The sequence below is a fragment of the Ips typographus genome, linkage group LG12, assembly GCF_016097725.1.
Source record: "Ips typographus isolate SLU linkage group LG12, UJ_Ityp_2.0, whole genome shotgun sequence".
In the NCBI taxonomy this organism is placed as follows: Eukaryota; Metazoa; Arthropoda; class Insecta; order Coleoptera; family Curculionidae; genus Ips; species Ips typographus.
In genome coordinates this window covers 3877921-3899838 of record NC_138433.1, presented here as the reverse complement: position 1 = coordinate 3899838, position 21918 = coordinate 3877921, and the positions used below count along the sequence as shown (strand labels likewise).

Sequence of the window (21918 nt, the reverse complement as noted above, 5' to 3'; positions counted from 1 at the left end):
GTCGATCACGCACGGAAGCCTGCCCTCGTTGATAAAGTTCCGCAGGTCTGTTTCGAGATGCTCCGCCTGGATATTAAAAGCATCTGCCATCCGATCGAGATACGTGGACTGGTAGCTCAACAAGAGCTGTCCGTAGCCCTTTATCTTCATCTCCTTGCAGAAGTGCTCTTTAAACAGGCCTATAATTGCGTCGTTCTCAAACAGCTCGATAAAGCCCAGCACCTGCCTGAAATAGCTGCCATAGTCGCAGCTATAGTAGGCCTCTGCGAGCTGCGTGTAGGCCAGCGCCCGGCGCACCTCGCTGTTCTCCAGGATTTTGGAGCTCAGCTCCGTGCGTGTAAAGCTCAGCAGCGCCGAAGACACATAGTACAGAATGAGGTGGTTGAACTCCAGAAGCTCCGGTGCCTCGAAGGACGCCAGCCCCTCGGAAAACAATACTGCTGCGGTTCTAAAGTCCGCCTTGATGAGGTTGTAGACCCCAAGGTAAACCTTGAAGCGGTTTTTGCGGTCCCAGTCGCAGGTGCCCTCGAAGACCTCCGTCGCAAGGCCTGCGCTCTCCACGAGTCCGGCACGGTCGTTGAGGATTATTGCCGTCCGCATCCTGCAGAGGTATATATCCATCTTCAGACTGAGTGACGACTCGTACTCGATTATCTCCGCTACGCCCTTCCTGAACCCCTCCAGATACATAATCTGTGCGCGGAACTCGCAGATCTTCTTGTCTTCAAATATATGGCTCTCGTTGTCGGGATCGCTGTTCTTAGCCTCATCCAGCGCCCCGAGCGTGTGAGCGATCCTCTGGTGCATCTGGTCCAGGTCTGTCTGGCTGTGGGGGAGAACCCCCTCCTCGGCGAGGCGCTTGTACATGTGGACGTTGTTCTTCTCGACCAGGTAGGAGCGCAGCCTTTCTATTTTCCCGCAGCACTGTGCGTCGCGTACCAGAAAATGTAGCTCGAGCCTCGACTCTTTAAAATCCACGTCCATCTGGGGCCTAATTTTTGCACCTTTAGCACTGCCTGCGGCCCAGCATTTGCGTGTTTATTTCCTGCAAATAGAGAGCAGTGCGCGGATGCCTGCCAGTCGGCAAGCCGTGCATTTCAATGCCTGCAGCGCAACAGGAATGTTGGACAACCATGTGCGTACAGCTTTATTTATTTCCCACCCATGCGCTGTTCCCTCTGCCCAGGCCCATAAAAGGAAGACAGAAAGACCGAAGGCAAGAAAAGCCAGGGAACAGGCACGGCAAAGGTGCATCGCCAATAAACGCAGCCTTTGCGCATTTTTACCAGGCACGTGGGTCTCCCCGCTTCCGACCAGATCTTCCCTGTGATTCGCAAGACGCCCTCTTCTTTCCTTTAATTTTGCTTGTCCGCATGAGAAACGTGGCATAATTCAGTCTGACATTTTGGAGACCCATGAAAGCACGTCCGCAGCAAAAAATACGGACGTTTCTGAGCGACGCGGTAGACATGGTGTCGATGTGCACGCGCGCACTGGAGAGTGACAACTTCTCCCTCTGTTTCCGCCCGGTACACCGCTTCAAACTGTACAAGAGCGGCGTCTACATATTTTCCTTCATTGCCAGATACTTCATCCTCTTCCCGGTAAGGCTGGCGGTCCTGCTCACTGGTGGAGTATTTACGGCAGCGTGCTTCCTATACGGCGTGTACGTTTCGAACGAGCAGGTCGTCTCCTACTCCTTCATGCTCTTCTTCCGGCTCTTTATTGTTGTTTTCAATTGCCACATAAACCACCACGGAGACAAGAAGAGGCTGCGCGAGCCGCACTTTTACGTAGCCAACCACACGTCCTTCATAGACTTTCTCATCCTGAGCAGCTACAGGTTCTGCCATGCATGCATCTCCGAGAGCCACGGCGGCCTTTTCGGGTTCGTGTTCAACACGATCATATCGAAGAACGGGTCCATCGCGTTCAAGCGGAGCGACAAGATCGACAGGGAGGACACGCTCCGGCGGGTGAAGGAGCACATCCAGAAGAACAAGGCGCCGATGCTTATCTTCCCCGAGGGGACCGTTGTCAACAACGAATACGTTGTTATGTTCCAGAAGGGCGCATTCGAGCTGGACGCCACCGTCTGTCCCGTGGGCATAAGATACAAGAAGAAGCTGATGGATCCGTACTGGAACAGGCGCGACAGCTGTTTCACGGTGCACCTGCTCTATCTGATGACGAGGTGGCGGATTGATGCTGATGTGTACTGGCTGGAGCCCGTCAGGAGGCTGCGTGGCGAGAGCGCTGTGGAGTTCAGCCATCGCGTAAAGAATACGATCGCAGGCAGGATTGGGCTCAAGAATACGCTCTGTGTGTCAGTTCATACGCGGCCAAGAACTATGAGCGTGGCCAAATGATGCCGAGCAAGCAGCTGGCGTTCCCATCGGATTTATGCCTTACAGTTTTACAGTATAATCTAAATTGTTGTCGAGTGGCATATGTCGGTTGAGACTCGCAAGATATGCTTCAGCGCGAGTCGTTTTAGGCCGTTACACATAAGCCATTTATGCCCACATGGGGTATAGCCGATGGCGAGAAATAGTAAGCTAAATAGCTCACGTCAACATAAATATTCACTCGTAGCCATGGAGATTTTCCTAGAGAGCAGCGTCCAGCATATTTACAACCGCTATTATTAAATGTCGTGTTCTGAGCATGGTTTATTCACCAGTGACGCTATGCTGCCAACGAGTACAGTCCGCATCGAGATTTGATAAAATGGGGCATAATCCCCCATCTCGGGCGAGGCTGCTCCGCATAGTGGCTGTGTCCTGCGCATACGTCCTATTGTCTTAAGCCCGGTAGGGCCAGCCTATTCGATTGCGTTTGCCGGGGTGGCCTGGCCGCGTCCAAAGCGCTGTGTGTGCTTGTGGCAAATTTTTAGATCCTTGACAGTCCGCATGGGCATTAAAATATGCTTGATATTCGAATATTACTACGGTGGTGCTGCGTCAAGCCTTGTGCAGCATCCGCTGCCTAGCCAGCTAGATGCGCTCCGCGGCTGCCGAATATTGCTCTTGGACTACTGTGGCATGTCGCACAGCTACATAAAGGCATTCCGGTCGGCAGACACTCGAATATTCCTTGTGGGCGACACCACAGAAGATTTATCCGCCGTTATACCCAATTATGACGTTGTTTCCGTGATGGTCTGCGACGTACAGCAATTCATCACTGCATTCCGGTCCATCCTAGTCGTATTTAGACGGAAAAGCATACTGAAGATGCAGTATGTGCCCTGAGGCACCATCCAGTCCGTATTGCGGCATAGTATACCAGAGTACCATGCATCCTTGATGCCGCCCGATTGTTGCCGAGCTGGGATTTACTGTGCCAAAGCGAATGGGTTCTGCAAATAGCAGCATCGACCGGACACCGCAACCGCCGGCATGCATTGCAAGCGCCTCTCTGCCATCGATTCGGCCTGCTTAGTTCAGATTAGATCGCTAAATAGGTGGAAATGATGGATGCTGGCCACTAGATCTTGCAGAGTGGTGGGTGGAGACTGCGGGCGAAGCAGCTCATAGCGCTAAATTAAATATAGAATTACAAACTGCCACTGGGGCAATTCTTAGGTAAACACAGGCTTAGCCCTCCGGTATCTTTGTTTATGGATCCCCAAATATCCTGTCGCCAAAGTATTCTACGACAAAGCTTGCCATTTGGTCTCCGGTTAAAATTCCACTGGTCATCCCGTGCACAGACGTCATCAGGACATCGGATGGACATCAACAGCATTGATCGTACCAAAGTGTGTCGTGTAGCCCCCACCTTGCGCTGAGTGACCACGTCGAATACGTTGGTGTCGAAGGTGCTCTTCCCCTTGGTTATCGTAACATCGCGGGCGTCGATTCCACCAACCGCAATAAGCTTGTCGTTTGTTGGGAAGATGCATGCACTATTTATGGGCTCATCGCAGTCAAACTTCCTCTTCACGGCCAGGCTGTCAGAATCAATGATCTTTACTGCCGAGTCGGAGGATGCGGTCACGAAGAACGAGCGGCAGGCCGAGGGCCGCACAGTGGTGATCTTGCTACGGTGCACCTTCACGGAGGCGAGCTTTGCTCGTGCTCGCAAGTCGATCTTAGTCAGAGTTCCGTCTGCAGTAGAAAACAGTATGCACTCTCTGTACCTGAACAGCCTCGTCGCGGGTATGTCAGAGTGGTAAATATTGTCGATTCCTGGCGTGCGGGGATCGTATAGGCCGATAAAGCTCTCTTTGCCCATGGAGTTGTCCGTGCAAAAGAACGCCTGGCGGTCAAAATCGATGCTCCTGACCACGGCCGGGATCTCAGGCTGGCCGCTTATGTGCCCAGTGAGGACATCCCACATAATGACATTGAGATCCAGGCCGGCGGTCAGCAGACTATTCCGGTCCGAGGCCAGCGTAGAAATCGCACCCTCGTGTTTCTCGAAGGATCCGAGAAGCTCGCCTTTCAGGTTGATCATGCTTGCCGAGCAGTCCTTGGAGGACGCAAACAAAACATCGCCGTCCTTGTGGAACGTCAGGTCGGTGATAGGCCGTTTGTGGAAAAGAATGGACTGCTTGGTAGAGGCCTCCATGGAGGTAAAATTTTTCTTCCATTTTGTTGCACTGGTCGTTGAAAATGCAGCGCGCCCAAGCCAGAATTGCAGCAGCGGATGCTGTGCAGGCGCACGCAGCCCGCGCCCACTGCTGCACGTTGCCGGCCTTGGCCCACGCCACCGATGTTTGGTAGAACAGTCCCGGGCTCTCCTCTGTGCCCGCCTCACGCCGGCTCTTTTTGTGGTCCAGTAATCTGCGAATACAAGCCTAATCAATATCATTTTAAAGTCTTTATTAAGTACCCGCGCTTATTCCAAAATATAGCTGTACAACCAGCAGGTGGCAGTCCAGCCGTGCACGGCCCGCCGCAGCATGCGTACCCAAAGGGGTCGAAGTGGGATAGGGCGGGAATTAGCGCTTCAGGTATGCCTCTCGGAGTGATCTTAGCGCGACGCCGCTCTCCATCGCAATCTTCTCCATGCGCCCGTCGCAGACCAGACAGTCCACCAGCATTGCAATGTCGCTCATGCTCAGCTCAACCTCAGAAATACCGCTCTCGGCAATAAAATTTCTCACGTTCATCATGGTCGCGAGAGAATCAATCTTGGTGAGCGCATACTCCTCCTCCGGGCGGTGGCAGTAGCGGTAGATGACATCCATGAGCTTGTTCACAAATACCAGGTCCATATCATTGTTGCTGAACCACACCCCGCCAGTTACCTCCTCGTTGGGCTTCACATCGTAGAGCATGTACATCTTCCTGTTGTTCTTTATGGACTTGAGGCTCTTAATCTTCCTCGCGGCCTCCAGGTTGCGCAGAATTTTCAGCACTAGGTTGTGGGGGATGTTCGTCTTCGTCTTGATGTCGCGCAGCCACATCCCGTTGGAGCCAATCTGCCCCAGGAGCGCCAGTATCATCGCCTCATAGTCGGTGGTTTTGTTCCGCACGGCCCTGTAGTGCATCCTGCCCTCCAGCTGTGCCACCTCGATCTGGTTCGACTGGAGAAGACTGTTGAGAATTGCGGCCAGCTCCATCTTGTTGAGCTTGCGGAAGTGGCGGCACAGGTCCTCCTCCGTTGCCCCATCTTCAAAGCTGGCCAGAAACTCCAGCACTTCGCTCATGGGCTGGTATGCCCTCTGCTGCTAAAATTTGCTGGAGCATTCCGGCGCGGCCCGCGCAGCCGCTCTCGGGCCGGGGGAGCTCAGCGAGCACCCTTTCGAGCGAAGGCTGGCCTGAACACCGCCCTTTTAGTCGGCTTAGCATTCCTGGGGCGCATCCTTCTCCAAGTTGCCAGACGCTTGGGCATCGTCCACATCATATCAACTATGCTCGGCATGCATGCAGAGTGGGATAGTTCAGCATCACACTGGGCTCGTCTTATTGTGCCCGGTGCCAGGCTGACAAATATCAAGGATTAGCCCCTAATTGCAAAGGCGCAGTAAACAAGCCCATCTGCCCACAGCGAAGTTTATTTACGTGCTAATTAATGTGGAGATAGTCCCCCGACCCGCTCTTCACAATTATACTGCCGTCCTTGTGCCGTATCTCCTTCAGGCCTGTCTCAAATGTGCGCTCGATCTGTCCATTTGCGAACTCGTATGTCACAACCTTGGACTGTGCATCATAGAGGTATCGATATTCACGGTCCTTTACGACATAGACACTGCCATCCTTCAGATAGTACCGCTTCCTGCCCAGCTTCTCCTCCATCCGCACGACCTTTTTTGAGTCCTTTGCAGCCTGGCACTGGGCCCTGGAGGCGCGCAGCTGCTCGATCTCGTCGCGGAGTATCGCAAGCAGCGACGGGGCCTGCTTGTTCTCCAGCCTCGCAAGCAGCTCGTCTATGTACTTTATTCTGGCATGTACCAGCTCAGTGTTCGATTCCATGCAGACGATAGGGGCTGCGCGGGATGCACGCTCTGTGCCGCAAAGCAAAACAGCAGCCGCCACACGCGGACGGAAATTTTGCAAAACATACACCCATCGGGGTTTGAACCCGAGACCTTGCCCATGTGAAGGGCACGTGATAACCGCTACACTATGGATGTCTGAGTCTCTGACCGACTCAGGTGGAATTTTTTATTTGCGGCTCCCTGCACTGTGCCAGACTGCTAGCAGCTCGCGACCTTATCAGGCACTCAAGCGCGGAAACGCCGGAAGGCCGCAGATGCCGGATTCGGGAGCATTAGTAGCAGCTATGCGATGGCGGATCCATAAAGGGCCAACATCTAATGTCGACAGGCGCAGACTTTCGGCCTGTTTATGCGGAAGGTCTGCTATCTCCAGTGGGCTTTACCCAGATGGGCTGGTACGGGGGCGTTGCAGCCAGGATACTAGTGTGTGCAAAATTTTGCCCCGATGCAGCGGCCAGTACAAAAGGCGTACATTCTTGTTTCCAGCGGCCCCAGTGAGGTCCAGAAGGCGAGCGCCTACGCGGCGAAAACGCTCAGTTCGATAATAAAGACATGCCTCGGGCCGAGGGCGATGCAGAAGATGGTCCTTACCAAGATCAACTCCATCGAGCTCACGAATGACGGAAATTCAATCCTGCGCGAAATGGATGTCAGCCATCCGTCGGCGCGCTGCCTGATAGAGCTGAGCCAGACGCAGGACAATACGTGCGGTGACGGCACAACGTCGGTCGTCGTGCTGGCGGCCGAGCTGCTTGACAGGGTCGTCGTGCTGCTCGAGGATAGCCACCCCATACGGGTGTGCCAGGCGCTGGGTGCGGCAAGGGACGTGTGCACCGGCACGCTGGATGCTGTTTCCGAGGAGGTGAAGCTGGAGGAGCTCCTTTCGGTGGTGAGGTCCGGCGTTGCGACAAAGGTGTGCAGCATACTGAGGGTTCCAATTCCCGAGCTGGCGCTGCGTGCCGCAACACTGGTCAACCAGGCCGGCGACTACGACACAACAGCGGGGAGGAGCAGGCCCTCCAGGATTGACATTAAAAACGACATCCGGGTCGAGAAAATCCTCGGCTCCTTCGAGGAGTGCGAGGTTGTCGAGGGTGTTTTGATCGAGAAGGACCTGGTGCACGCGCAGATGAAGAGGCGGCTGGAGAACCCCAAGAATCTGGCGCTGGACTCGCCCCTGGAGTATAGAAAAGGCGAGAGTGTGACGAACCTGGAGTTCTCCAAGACCGAGGACTTCTCGCGGGCGCTCCAGATCGAGGAGGAGCAGATCCAGAAGATGTGTGCCCAGATACTGGAGTTGAAGCCGGATCTTGTCCTCACTGAGAAGGGCATGTGCGACTTGGCGCTCAGCATTCTGTATAAGAACGGTGTCACGGCGATGAGAAGGCTCCGGAAAAGCGATTTGCTGCGAATCGCAAAGGCCACCGGCGCGACTGTAATGAACAGGATTGAGGATCTAGACCCGAGGCACCTCGGCACGGCAGGCTTGTTTGAGTATGTGAAGATCAACAACATGCACTACTGCAAGATAAGCAGGTGGAAGAATCCGCAGGCGGTGACGGTGGTGCTGAGGGGCCCGACCAAGGACATACTCACCGAGCTGGACCAAAACTTCATGGACGCGGTCAAGATTGCACGAAACGTTCTGGAGTGCCCGCTGCTGGTCCCTGGCGGCGGATCGTCTGAGATGAGCATGGCCCTGGCGCTAAAGAATGCAAACGGAAACGCACTTGAGAAAGATGTTTTTGCTGCCTGCAGCGAGGCGCTGAAGGCCATCCCGGCTATTTTGGCCGCCAACAGCGGGACGGACGCAGTACTGGACCTGCTGGCACGGCTTGAGAATGAGCTCCCTGGGCGCCCGCGCCTTGGCATTAACGGCGTAAGCGGCGAGCTCGTGGACATGCGCGGCCTCGTCCTCGAGCCGCTCATTGTAAAGAAGCAGTGTATAAAGAGCGCATTCGAGGCGGTGATGCAGCTGCTGCGGGTTGACGGCATTATTGAATGCAAGACTAAATAAAGTTGGTTTCAGTATTTTTGGGCTATTGAGACGCTACTGTGGGACCTTATTCCGGGCCTTGTCCTAGTCCTAGTTTCTGGAAGACTTGAATACGCGCATCCGGTGCGGGTTAACGGAATGAAGTGCATTTTTAGCACAGGGCACCCATGGATACGGCTCACGAGAGCATTCTTTCTTCTGATATTATCGTGAGGTCGTGAAAAGAGGAGTAATAATTTAATAAAGTTTGCTTTTAACTGTTGCGTCCAAAATTATATTTACCTGGGACTGCCTGCAGATTTCCTGGCCCGGGCATTAGGGATGCGCAGCTGCGCGTGTTCCAAGCGACATATGCTAGGGATGCGGGTTCAGTGCTGCGACAAACGGATGGAGGCACGCTGCCAGGTTTAGCAGGATACGGAAGTACGCCTGTTTCCTGTAAGCAAGGACTGTATAGCCCACTGGTAATTGTACAGTCAAGCAGCGGCCGGAGAGGTCGCGGCCGTGCAGGTTTGTAGACGATGCCACACTGGCTGGACAGCATGCAGGGCACGCACGGGCCGTGTGTCTTTCCAGCTGCGAGGCTATATCAGGTGCATCTGTCCTGTTTCATGGCCAACGGGCAGCCGGTGCGGTTTCATCCATTCAAACAGTTTCATTTTCAGCCCTTTAAAAATGAGCCATCGGGGTGACAGGATGAAGAGCATGATCGCTGAGATGGAAGACCAATGCGGAGAAAATCTCCTCAAGACCACCGATAGGCTACTTCCCGTCGCCAATATCTCCAAAATAATGAAGAACTCGATCCCGCCCGCCGCCAAGGTCTCTAAGGACTCCAAGGACATGATGCAGCGGAGCGCGTCGGAGTTTATAGCGATAGTCACCTGCAGGGCGAAGAATATTGTCACGTTTTGGGGGTAGCGTAGGAAGAGAAACAACAAACGTAGCTCAAGTATGTCTCCTTTATTTTTATACCGAAGATAATGCCTAACTAAATCTTACCCCCAGATTAAGAGGGCCGCCAGTACCGCTACAGGCGGGACGCACATGGAACACTCTCTACGAGGGGGTGCGTGGGGGTGTGTGTGTGTGTGAGTGTGCGTAAGGCCTTCTGATGTGCCGCCAAGCGGAACCCGCTCGATACTAGCAGGGAACCCCTATGTCCGACAAGCCCGAAGGATTTACTTTAGGCACTGCAAGCCCTCTTGAAGTGTCGCCAAGCGAAACCCGCTCGATAAAAGCAGGGAGCCCCTATGACCGACACGCCCAAAGGACTTACTTCAGGTACTGATAGGGTCAAGAGTCCCGACGGTCACCACTGGGTTGCGTAAGAACTCTAGTCTTTTCAGCCTGGATTTCCAAGAAGGTATCGAGCCGTCCGGGCACTAGGAAGTTCGGACTGATGCTCGATAGACCGACCCAGAGACCAGTAATCTTCGATGGCTTGAGACGCTGATTAAATACTCATCTCATGACCCCAATTTGCCGGTCTCGCTGATTCGGCAGTGCACTGGGGGAGACCGGGGCCAGACTAGGTAACGGAACATGGTGCAACTTATGTTATTCGTGACATCTCCCCCCTCTGAAGAGTGTTCGCCCCGGACACTTAACCCTAACTTAACTAAATAACCTACATGCCCCATGGCTTTATTTACAACGTGTGACCAATCGTAACTTATGTCCTATTACGCTCCCCTTGTTATCTCCCTTGTGGTTCTCCTGGAATCTGTTGCTCCTTCCTGGAGGGCGGCCTTACGCGGCTTCGTCTTGCCTATCTGTGCGCCAGAGCACCCGTTACTCAGTTCGCGGGTGGTGGCGCCCTCTACTGACTTTCCTCGTCCACTTCGAAGTGCGCGGGATAGTCGCTTGTTCCGTGAGTTCCTAGGTTGTGATATCCTGGCGGAAGAGGGCGTGACGGTCGGTCAACCTATTTAAATATGTATCTTGTAAGTTTATGTTTTATTGTTTATACTTAATTGTTTAGACTATGTAAGCTTTATGAAATATACTTAGTTTGCACCCTACTTATGCAAAATGTTACCCTTACAACTTATTTTATTGTTCAACTTCCTTGCTTTCTACGTCTGAATCCACATCGGATATATGCCCCAAAGTCCATTCATCGTAAAATGGTAAAATCCTCCCTATGTGCACTATATCCGTTTTTTTTTCCTTTTTCCTGTTTTACTTCATAGTTAACTTCACTGAGTTTCTTTATTATTCTGTAGGGTCCGAACCATCGTAGCAGCAGTTTCTCACTTTTTCCCACTTTCCTGATTGGGATGAATATTTTCACCCTATCTCCTACCTCAAATTCACCATCTCTGTGATATTTGTCGTAAATGTCCTTGTCCTTCTCTTGTTTTTTGTGGATATTATCTACAGCAATTGCCCTTAACAATAAAGCTTTCTCTCGTAATTCGTTTGTGTTCGATTCGTCCTCAGTTTCTAACAGGGTGGCGTCGAGTGGGAGTGTGGGGTTCCTTGCGAATATTAGTTGAAATGGGCTAAAACGTGTCGTCTCTTGTTTGGCCGTATTGTATGCAAATGTCACGAAAGGCAGATAAGTGCACCAATCTGTCTGCTCTGTGTTGCAGTATAGTGACAGCATGTCTGCCAACGTTTTGTTTAAGCGTTCAGTTAGGCCGTTGCACGAGGGGTGGTATGCCGTTGTAAAACTGCTTTTCAGACCCATAATCTGTTGTAGTTCCTGCACTAGTTCGGATTGGAATACCTTGCCTCTATCGCTGAGGATGTTTCTAGGAACGCCGTGAATTAGTATTACTCGTTCTAATAGGAACTTTGCCACAGGTCCTGCCTTCCCGTTAGGCAGGGCCGCTGTGATGGCGTATCTTGACGCGTAGTCTGTCACCACTACTATCGTTGTCTTGCCTTGGTTACTCCTCCGGAATGGTCCCAGTAGGTCTATCCCTACTTTATCAAATACCTTGCCCACTTTTATAGGCTGGAGTAACCCCAATGGCTTATCATTTGTTGGCCCTTTTCTCGCCTGGCAGTCCCTACATCCTTTAACGTAATTTCTGACGTCCTTAGTCATAGAATCCCAATAGTATTTGGGAGTAAGTCTACTTAGAGTTTTTGTTACCCCCATGTGTCCGCTGGTAGGAGCGTTGTGAGCTTCCCACAAAATTTCCTCCCTAAGTGACCGGGGTATCACGAGTGCGTGTTCCAGTCCTTCCTTCGTTTGTGTTGCTCTATACAGAACGTCCTCCCTCAGCCTAAAATTCTTTATTTTCCGTCGTGTCAGTGCGTCGACGTTTGTTGATTCGGGGTTGCTTATTGCTGATTTTAATTCTAGTATGTCCTTATCTTTATTCTGCAATTCTCCTATGTCTAACGTTGATATCGTAAAAGTGGGTATATCATCTAATTCGGCTTCGCTCCACCCTGCCACCGGGTTCCGTGATAGACAGTCCGCATCTTGGTGCTTACTGCCCTTTTTGTAGACTACCGTGTAGTCAAATTCTGCCAACTTGAGAGCCCAACGTGCTAATCTTCTTGAGTGATCTTTCACATTGTGAATCCAACATAATGCGTGATGATCTGTTACGATTTTTACAGGGTGTCCATAGATTAGATGCCTTAGGTAGGTCATCCCCCAGACTGCTGCTAATAGCTCCAGCTCGCTGATCGAATAGTTCTTCTCAGCTTTTGACAAGGCCCGGCTTATATAGGCTATCGGGTGGTCTTGACCGTCACTGCCTTCTTGGAGCAGAATTGCCCCTATCCCGTCTATACAGGCGTCCGTGTGCATTGTACATCCCACATTAGGATTATAATGTTTTAATACTGGGGATGACGTAAGTTTTTCTTTCAGCAGCTCAAATGCTTTCACCTGATCTTCACCCCAGCAGAATTTGTTCTTTTTTGTGGCCTCATGTAAGGGCCGTGCCAATACCGCGTAGTCCTTTATAAATTTCCTATAAAAATTGCATAATCCTAAAAAGCTTTGTAGGTCCTTTGTTTTCTTTGGTGTGGGGAATTGCTTAATCCCTGCAAGTTTTTCTTCCTCTGGGCTTATTCCTTCTTTGCTTACTGTATAGCCCAAAATCCTTATCTTTTCCTGCAAATATTCGCATTTACTCGGTTTTAAGGTCAGATTGGCTTCTCTCATTTTCTGGAATACTTTCTGTAATTTTGCTAAGTGTTCCTCTAAGTTTTCTGAATAAATAATAATATCATCTAGATATATTAGTATGTCCTTCCACTTTAAGTCTCTAAATATCTTATCTGCAAGTTGTTGGAAGGTTGCTGGTGCATTGCATAGACCAAAGCTTAACACGTTGAATTCGTATGATCCATGTCCCTGTGCCGTGAAAGCCGTGTATTGTTTGGACGACTCTTCTATAGGAATCTGCCAGTAACCCGAGAACATGTCCAAAGTTGTAAAGTACTTGGCATTTCCCATGTATGTGAGAATGTCATCGATTTGTGGTATCGGGTAACATGATTTTTTGGTGACTGGGTTTATAGTTCTTTTGTAATCCACGCAGAACCTCGTGGTGCCATCTTTCTTTTTCACCAGTACAACGGGGCTTGCCCACGGCGAGTGGCATGGTCTTATTACTCCGCAATTGAGCATTTCTTTTATTTGTGTGTCAATGATTTCTCGCTCGGATTGTGAGACTCTATAAGGGCGGCATTTCACTGGTTTATCTTCTGTTACTTCTATTTTGTGCTCTATCAGTTGTGTTTTGCCCATATATTTTGGTGACTTGCAAAACACGTCCCCATATTCAACCAGTAGACTCTCTAGTTCTTTTTTGAACTGCTTATCCGTAATGTGGTCCAGTTTGTGGTCTTCTAATGTCACTACTTCTTCGTCTATTCTCTGTGTTGTAAAGAGTGCTGTGGTGCTCAAACCACTGGGCTCTTCTAGCCGTGCCACCGTTGTGTCTTTGTAAATAACCCTTCTAGTTGGCCCTATGTTCTTGAGGGTCAATGATATAGAGTTTTCGGCTCTTTCTAGGTTGCATAGTAGGTTGTTGCGTACTAGCCATCCCTCGTTTTGTACTAATAACATCTCTGTGGATAGGGGTATTTTTGGTTCAGTTTTGATGGGTTTTTTCTCTCCTGGCTTCAGAGTGTAATCTTCCTTTGCCTTCAACTTAATTATCAAGCGGTCATCGTTTTCTATGTAGTTCGGCAGGGTGTTCCAGGAGCTGGTTTCTTGTGTCTTGGTCTTTCTTGGTCGGGGTTCTCTATTTTTTGAAACCAGCACCGTCACACTCGTTTCCTTGAAAGTCTCATACAGCAAGTCTTTAAGCTTCTCCCAATCTGACTCGCTGTTTCCGTTTGCGGATGTCAATCTAGGTATAGCCACCTTACTTATTTTATTTCGTATTGCCCAATCTTTCAATTTCCTACAGCAATGTTGGAGCGTATGAGTAGGGATATATTCGCTACCCTCTTCTTTTACTATCATCTGTAGGGTATGTCTGTTTTTCTTAAACAAACTGACCACGCTCCCTATGGGTAGCTTTTCTGTGTTGTAATCTGCCAAATGGTCCCTGATGGCTTTTCCCACTCCTCTATCTCTACTGGGAGCCGAAGAGACTGCAACGGCCCATGCAGTGCTGCTCGGAAGACTGAAGATGGACCCAGGTATTTCTTGGATCACTTCTCTCCAGCTTCGTGTTTTGCATGGTTTTTTGGATGCCGAATCTTGCTTTGCACCGAGCGGTATCACCAAATCTTGATTTAGGGTGAGTATGTTGGATATTAAGCAAATTGCTGCCTGCATTTCCCTTAAGAACTCCATGCCCAAAATAAGGGGTTGTGGTGTATTCTCCAATATCGTTGCTTTAATTTCTAATTTTTTCTTGTAATTGCCTCTGAGCTCCAGTGATGCCAATGTGTCGCCTAGACTTCTTACTTTCTGACCGCCAGCTGTCACAAGCAACGTGGGTGGGTCTCTGATCCTATGTTTTTTGTTGACCAGGAGATGGCTTATCACATTTAGTTCCGCACCTGTGTCAATTATCGCCGGTACGTAATAATCGTTCACAACAGCATTTATGTATAGTATCTTATAGCACGTTGTGCCCCGAGTGGAGAGGGTGACGGGGCTTAGTTTTGCCACCCCCTGGAGTTTGGGTGCTGCTGTCTACTTCTACACATAGCAGCAAAGTGGCCTATTTTACCGCAGTTGTAGCACCTGAGCCTGTTGTCATATGTCCTCGTGGATTGGTACTGTCTTTCTGGATTACTGGCATGGTTTGTGCCATAGTCTCTCCTGAGCGGTGGCGGGGTTCTGTAAGGGCGGGTATTGTCAAATGGAGGTTGTCTTTGCGCTATTGGCCCATAGGCCCCTTCTTCTGTCTGACGCTGTGGTCTAAAGGTAAGTGGCGCTGAGCACTCTTCAGGGGCGTTATCTATAGTAGCGCAAAGCTTTTTGACCTCGTCCAAATTTCTGGGTGGGTTATTGGGAAAATTCGTCAGCCAGTAGTATTTGGCTTTTGGTATGTCTCTTAACCCATTCTGAAAAATATCTAGGAATTCGTCGAGGTCCAGGTTTTCCCTGTACTCCTCGTATAGTACCCGTAGATCGTAAAAGAAATTTTTTGTCTGTTCTAGGTCCCTCTGTTTCCTTTGCTTCACCTTTGCCAGCAGATGGCGACTGTGATTACCGTCGCTAAATTCTGTTCTAAATGCCTGACAGATGTGTAGCCAATTGCTTTCGGGGTTTGCTGCCTTATACTCTCTATACCAAATGTTTGCAGCACCCTGCAGGTACGAATGGAAGTATAGGATTTTTAGGGCATCGTTCCAACTATTTGCCACCGCTGTTCGTTCATACGTTCCGATAAATTGGGGTGCTGAATCGCTACCAGGGTTGAACGTCGGTGGGCTGATAAACTGAGGTAATGCGGGTGTTTTTTCCCCTGCCTCTACAGCCGAAATGGTAATGTCCGCCATTTCCCTTGATCTCCTAATGCCTTCAAATGGTTTATCTCTTTTTTCAGGTTGTACCTGTGTTCCTGCCTCTATTACTGTATTTTCCAGATCGTTTTCTGGTTCTTGTGGCTGCTCGATGTCTTCCCTTCTTGTATTTACAAGCGTAAGGGTTAGGTAATCTGTCTCTGGCAACCAAGGGTCTCCTACGCTTGAACTCCTGTGCCTTGGTTGAAAGGGGCTGCTAGGATTTGCTGATCTCAAGTTGTACGCTTTTCTCATTCCTGTTAGGGCGTACACTTGGTTTGGCCACAGATATGGAGATCGGTAGCCCCGGGATTCAACAAGGCGCCTCCACCATGTCACGTTTTGGGGGTAGCGTAGGAAGAGAAACAACAAACGTAGCTCAAGTATGTCTCCTTTATTTTTATACCGAAGATAATGCCTAACTAAATCTTACCCCCAGATTAAGAGGGCCGCCAGTACCGCTACAGGCGGGACGCACATGGAACACTCTCTACGAGGGGGTGCGTGGGGGTGTGTGTGTGTGTGAGTGTGCGTAAGGCCTTCTGATGTGCCGCCAAGCGGAACCCGCTCGATACGAGCAGGGAACCCCTATGTCCGACAAGCCCGAAGGATTTACTTTAGGCACTGCAAGCCCTCTTGAAGTGTCGCCAAGCGAAACCCGCTCGATACAAGCAGGGAGCCCCTATGACCGACACGCCGAAGAAGAACTCTAGTCTTTTCAGCCTGGATTTCCAAGAAGGTATCGAGCCGTCCGGGCACTAGGAAGTTCGGACTGATGCTCGATAGACCGACCCAGAGACCAGTAATCTTCGATGGCTTGAGACGCTGATTAAATACTCATCTCATGACCCCAATTTGCCGGTCTCGCTGATTTGGCAGTGCACTGGGGGAGACCGGGGCCAGACTAGGTAACGGAACATGGTGCAACTTATGTTATTCGTGACAATATCTGCGACTTAGAGACTAGAAAGACAATAACGGGCGATGACCTCATTAGGGCGATGGACGACCTGGACATGCCGTACTACGCCGAAATCGCGAGGAAGTACTACGACCAGTACAAGGCGCTGATGGAGCGGGGCAAGAAGGGCGCAGGCGGGGACGTCAAAAGCTACAGCAGCTTTTAATAGACTGTGCACCGTATGGACGTCAAAAGCTACAGCAGCTTTTAATAGACTGTGCACCGTATCCTTTATCCCAGCCATCTGCCGCGCGCCGCAGGGCCGGCCTGGCGAATAAATATTTATGTATATGGCATTCACTCTCTAGGCCGGGCATAGCCTCCCGCGTAGTGGACCCCGAGCACAGTGGGTGGGTGGTGCCAGGAAGGTGGTATCAATAAAAACAAGCGTGCGCGGCAGCCCGGGTGCTCGCCGCCCTGCGCAAATTTTTATATAGCGATTATTATCGCACCGGCATGGCCCTGGAAATAAGACACGCGCTCTACAGGTCGTGCGCCGGATCGTCCCGGCTCGTCAGCATTTCCAAGCTGCTTTATCGCTATGTGATGACCGAGCTCGACAAGGGGCGGACACTGACTGTGCATGTCTGCGCTAACACGGCGGATCTGCCCCTTGTCTGCAACGCAGTGCTGGTCGCCTGCCTAGATGCCGGGATCCCCATCAGACGCCCATTTTACTGTGTTGGCAGCAGTACAGGCTTGTTTGTAGTCGAGGATGGGGAGGTGGTGCCGATATATACGCTCGGTGCAGCCACTAAAGAAGACCTGGAAAAGGCCCTGGCAGATGCCGAGTATGTCCGGGACAGCATCAGGTATGGCATCCGGGACATGTTCGTGTTCAAATAAAAATAGCGGTTAAAATTTTCGGGTTATTGGGATGCTATCTTTATGGAAATCGCTGCTTGCGCTATTCAGCTCGGACTGCAGAACGGCGGACGATGTGTGGGGGCCTAAGCTTGGAACAAGGACGCGAGACTCGCTCATCCACGTAAGCTTCACAGTACCTCTCAAGGTATATAAGTGTCGTACCCTCGTGGATACGAGACCCGGGTGGCTGCAGACAATTGGTGTACAGGGATTTATTTACGGATGGTGCCGTTCTGGCTTCAACCGGTTTCGCATTCGAATAAACTATCTTCTTGATTCCTGTATCGCTGCTTGGCTTAGTGTACATTTTATAAAACCGTGTGGGTTTTATCCGCTGGCTATTTAAGCCTTTTTGGCGGGTAAGGTCTTTTCCTTGAATGACCTTCTCCTTAAAGTTTGAATCCCTATTTTGACTGTTACATTCACGACACTAGGCAGAGAGCGCGACAACTGCCAGTGCATCACCAGCGTACTGCTGCAGGCGAAAACGTCCAGCATGTTGGCCATCGGACCAGGGTAAGCAGTGTAGGGTTTTATATGCATGGCTAACTATTAACAGCAGCACGTACTGCTGCTTTGTGCTTTTGTAGGCCCGGGCCACGCAAAAGGTGTGAATCTGCAACTTGGCTGGGAGTCGCATTTGGATTGTGGCTGTGGCTGTGGCTGTGGCTGTGGCTGTGGCTGTGGCTGTGGCTGTGGCTGTGGCTGTGGCTGTGGCTGTGGCTGTGGCTGTGGCTGTGGCTGTCGACAGTGTACGGCGAGGAGCGCCAGGAAATTGCTTGCTATTAGGTAATTGTGGGAGACCGATAGGCCGATCTAAGCATGCACACCAGCCAGGCTGCTTAAAGGAGCCTGGCCAAGCTGAATGCCCCATGCCATGAGTCCTGCAAGCCGCGACGCTTCCAGCAGTCCATCGCGCCGTGCCGCTTTCCAAAATGGCATAAATAGAGTCCAGCATTGAGGGGAGAACAAATAGGCAAGCGCGTAGGTCGCGAAAAGGGGAGGGTGATAATTTAGCGAAGTTTGCTTCATAGGCTGCGCCTACAGCATGCACTCCTGTCAAACATTTGGCCTGCGGCGGAGCAGCCCTCGGGCAGGAACATGGCGCGCCGCATAATTCTTTATGAGCTAAACACGGCTGCTTTGGTAAGCAGGCCACTCCATTGCAGCATGGCGAAGGCACCAAGGGACGCATGGTGACGGGCAAAGCCGCATAGCATTTAGAAACACGCGGTGAAGCACCCGACTGAAACACGGCCGGGAAAATGGGGGCTTCCCATCCCAAACAACAACGGCTGACCTCCAGAGTGTGAACCAACTACTTTATAGAACTCCGGCGCGTGAGGCAACATCAACGGCGGCACCCTCGTCCTTGAATCGGACAAATGCCTTTTTAGCGTAGTGCTTGAAGGTGATGAGCGTGTTCACCTTCTGCACAGGAAATCCATACAGCTTGACGACTGCCTCCTTGATGTGGGGCTGCGTAGCCTTGACGTCTACAATGAACGTCAGTGTGTTGTTGCTCTCCATGATACGCGCGGCCCTCTCGTTCTTGATCGCATACTTTATGATTGTTGCGGGCGAAACCTCCGCCTCCGCCTTGTCGAAGATCCTGCGTGGATACTGCTCATGCTTCCCCTTCAGCTCAAAAGCGGCAGGCTCCGGCTTCTTAATGAGATGGTATCGCTGCTTGATAGTTAAATTCTTGGCAATCATCTGGGGTCCAAAATTTTTGCAAATTTTTTACCGGAGGCTGCAGGTGGCTGTGCCAAGACACCACTGAATGTCTGGGCCTAGGCCGCGGCTACATCGGCGAGCAATTACTATCCCGTGGCCCACTGCTGAACACAAGTATCAAAGAGAGCAGAAATATAGCTGGTTGAAGCGTCTAGGTTGCGCCAACAGCTGCATTCGCAGCATGGGAGTATATTGGGATACTAGCTGTATCGCAAGGCTGTCTCAAGCCTAAAGTGTAAATCTGGCGCTCCCCGTTTCCTTGCGCATCAGTGGGCATTGCAGATAGGACATGAGGTAAACTGGACACAGAGGGCACTGGCCAGGCGCAAGTTTCATTTAATACTGCAAAGCATACTCAAATGCACCCGATGGGATGGCGTGCAAGTGCTACTTGTTCAAGCTCTGAATCTTTTTCAGGCGGTAGAAGTTCTCCCTCTCCTGCTCATCGAGCTCACTGCTTATAAACTTTAACGTCTCCTCCAACTTGGGGATCAGCATGTGCTCTAGTGCATTCACCCGTCTGTTTGTGTAGTCCAGGGTGTGTTTCAGCGCAAAGTACGAGTTTTTGATGGACGATATCTCAACCAGGTGGGCAAGCAGGCCGTCGAATGCCAGCTTGCATTCTGCGAGCTTGGCGCCACCGTCTCCAGGTGGACAGCCGACCGGGCGCAGCGCCCGCGGAAAACGTCGACATTGGCCCCGTAGAACTCAGCACGGCTCAGGAGAAGGAAGGCCTGCTGGAAGCGGTTGCTGACATCCTGCATTGTCTTCGTATAGCGCTCTTCCAGCTTTCTATACTGTGCCTGCAGGGCATCGCTCTTGGCCTTGAGCAAGTTGTGCCCGTGCTGCGCGTTCCGCAGCTTCGTCTCTACTATCTTATAGTTTGCGCGTGTAGCAAATACGGGAAGCCTGTCGACACTCATCTTTTGTTGACTCTGCGTCGCAAAGCAAACCCGCCGTGGTGTTTCATGCGGCGGCAGCGGGCCGCGAGTATTACAGACAAATTAACCACGGTTTGAAACTACCACAACAAGTATTATTCCCGACAAGCATTAGTGAAGCCACTAGTTGTTGACGTGAAGTTATTTAATCTATTGTTTCTCGCTATCTCCTATATTCTATGTGAGTATAAATGGCTCATGCGTAACAGCATCGCTGCCTAAAATGGCAAACAATCGCAGCATATCGGCCGCGATCTTCGGCCGGCATGTGCTGGAAGCAGCGGAAATAGCCTGCCGGCATGCCAATGCCCGGTCAGCGACCACCGGACGGCTTGGCATGTTCAGCGGGCTTGCAGCGAGGCGTGCCACTGGTCTCTCCGAGCGGCAGGAGAGGCGGATGATCCGCAGAAATGCTCACGCCGCGAAGATGCCACGCAGCAGCACACGCGGAAAAACGGAACCATCGCGGGGTGTCTCATGCCCATCAGGAGCACGGCAGGGCATGTTTCGGTAGCGCAAATCTTTCAAGAAAAATCTGAGGCATTCTAAATTCAGCGCTGTAAAATTTTGGGCCCGCATGGCTACGAGCTCGTTCCAGAAGCTGGAGAAGATAGGGGGGGATACATACGGGAAAACATACGGGATAGTCTACAAGGCCAAGGACAAAGCTACTGGCAAGCTTGTGGCCCTCAAAAAGATAAGACCTGAAAGCGAGAACGAGGGGATACCTGCCACGACCATCAGGGAGATCTTCCTGCTCAAGAATCTGCGCCACTCGACCATAATTAACTTGATGGAGGTCATCCACAACGACGATCGGATGTACCTCGTCTTTGAATATGTGGAGACCGATCTCAAGAGGCTCATCGACCAGTCCAACGCAAGAAAGATGAGGTTCGACTGGGAGGTCGTGCGCAGAATGGCGCACCAGCTGTGCACAGCCGTGGCTTTCTGCCACTCGCGCAATATTTTCCACCGCGATCTCAAGCCCCAAAATATCCTGGTCGACAGCAGCTTTAATATTAAGCTTGCGGATTTCGGCCTGGGAAGGACTGCCAGCGTCCCGCTGCGGAGCTACACCCAAGAGATAATCACCCTCTGGTACCGCCCGCCCGAGCTTCTTCTGGGCTGCAAGTACTACGATGCCTCAGTGGATGTCTGGTCCCTGGCATGTATTATTGCCGAGCTCCGCACGCAGATTCCGCTGTTCATAGGGGATTCGGAGATTGACCAGCTGCATAAAATATATGCTATCCTGGGGACGCCAACCCCCGACCACTGGAGGGGCGTGGACACGCTGCCCCACTACAAGGATGTGGTGCCGCACTACAGGCGGAAAGGATACAGGTCCATGATCAACGAGCCGACCCCTGGAGCGACTGCATGCTGGTCTACGACCCGCTGGCCCGTATATCGGCGGAAGAAGCACTTGCACACGACTTTTTTGAGGGCCAGGACCCCATTTATGAGTAAACTGTTTAATTCAATGGTACTGTGCATTTGGCGCCGCATATTAGTACTGCGTTAGTACTTAAAGGCTGCCCCAGCATAGCATATGGAGGTGTCAGGGCCTGCTGGTGCCCCAGTTTTGGTACGCAATTACAGTATTCTTTGCTTTGCCTGAGTCAGCAAGTGTCCTAAGATGCTCCGCTGCACATTGTCCTAGCATCCTGTGCCATAGCTCGCAAGAGCTTGACGCTGCGAGCATTTGCACCAAGGCAGGCACAGCCAGCCTATTGCATATCTATTAGTTCTTGACTGTGCCGTGCCATTACCTAGTTGAGTCTAAACCGTAATTCTATCTGTAGGTGGGTTCGCGAAGCGAAGTCGCCGAGGAAGGCATACTAGTCACCGGGTGCTGTCTATGCATAAGGAAAGCGACCATGGAGTATGGACTTAACTAGCTAGCAGGGAAAGGCATACACGGCTGTATGGTGGATTTTACACAGCAAGCGGGCAGTGGGGCCGATAAGGCGCCGCAGACATCTGCGCGGTGCTGCTAACCGACTCTCTAGCACCGCCC

At 51.3% G+C, this 21918-nt stretch overlaps 2 long non-coding RNA genes, 1 other non-coding gene and 1 pseudogene across 3 annotated transcripts in view; 2 read left to right on the top strand and 2 right to left on the bottom strand.

The window, feature by feature from the left end:
• LOC145736576 (uncharacterized) overlaps positions 1-21918 on the bottom strand; it is a 279046-nt gene that overhangs the window by 180902 nt on the left and 76226 nt on the right. The gene's annotated exons all lie outside the window — the stretch shown is intronic.
• On the bottom strand, positions 6514-6586 carry TRNAV-CAC (transfer RNA valine (anticodon CAC)). Its single transcript has one exon. It is a non-coding gene; the product is annotated as a tRNA-Val (tRNA).
• Positions 14669-16079, top strand: LOC145736603 (uncharacterized). The gene is made up of 3 exons (XR_014180040.1): positions 14669-15372; positions 15434-15772; positions 15829-16079. It is a non-coding gene; the product is annotated as an uncharacterized LOC145736603 (long non-coding RNA).
• On the top strand, positions 20473-21368 carry LOC145736678 (uncharacterized; annotated as a pseudogene).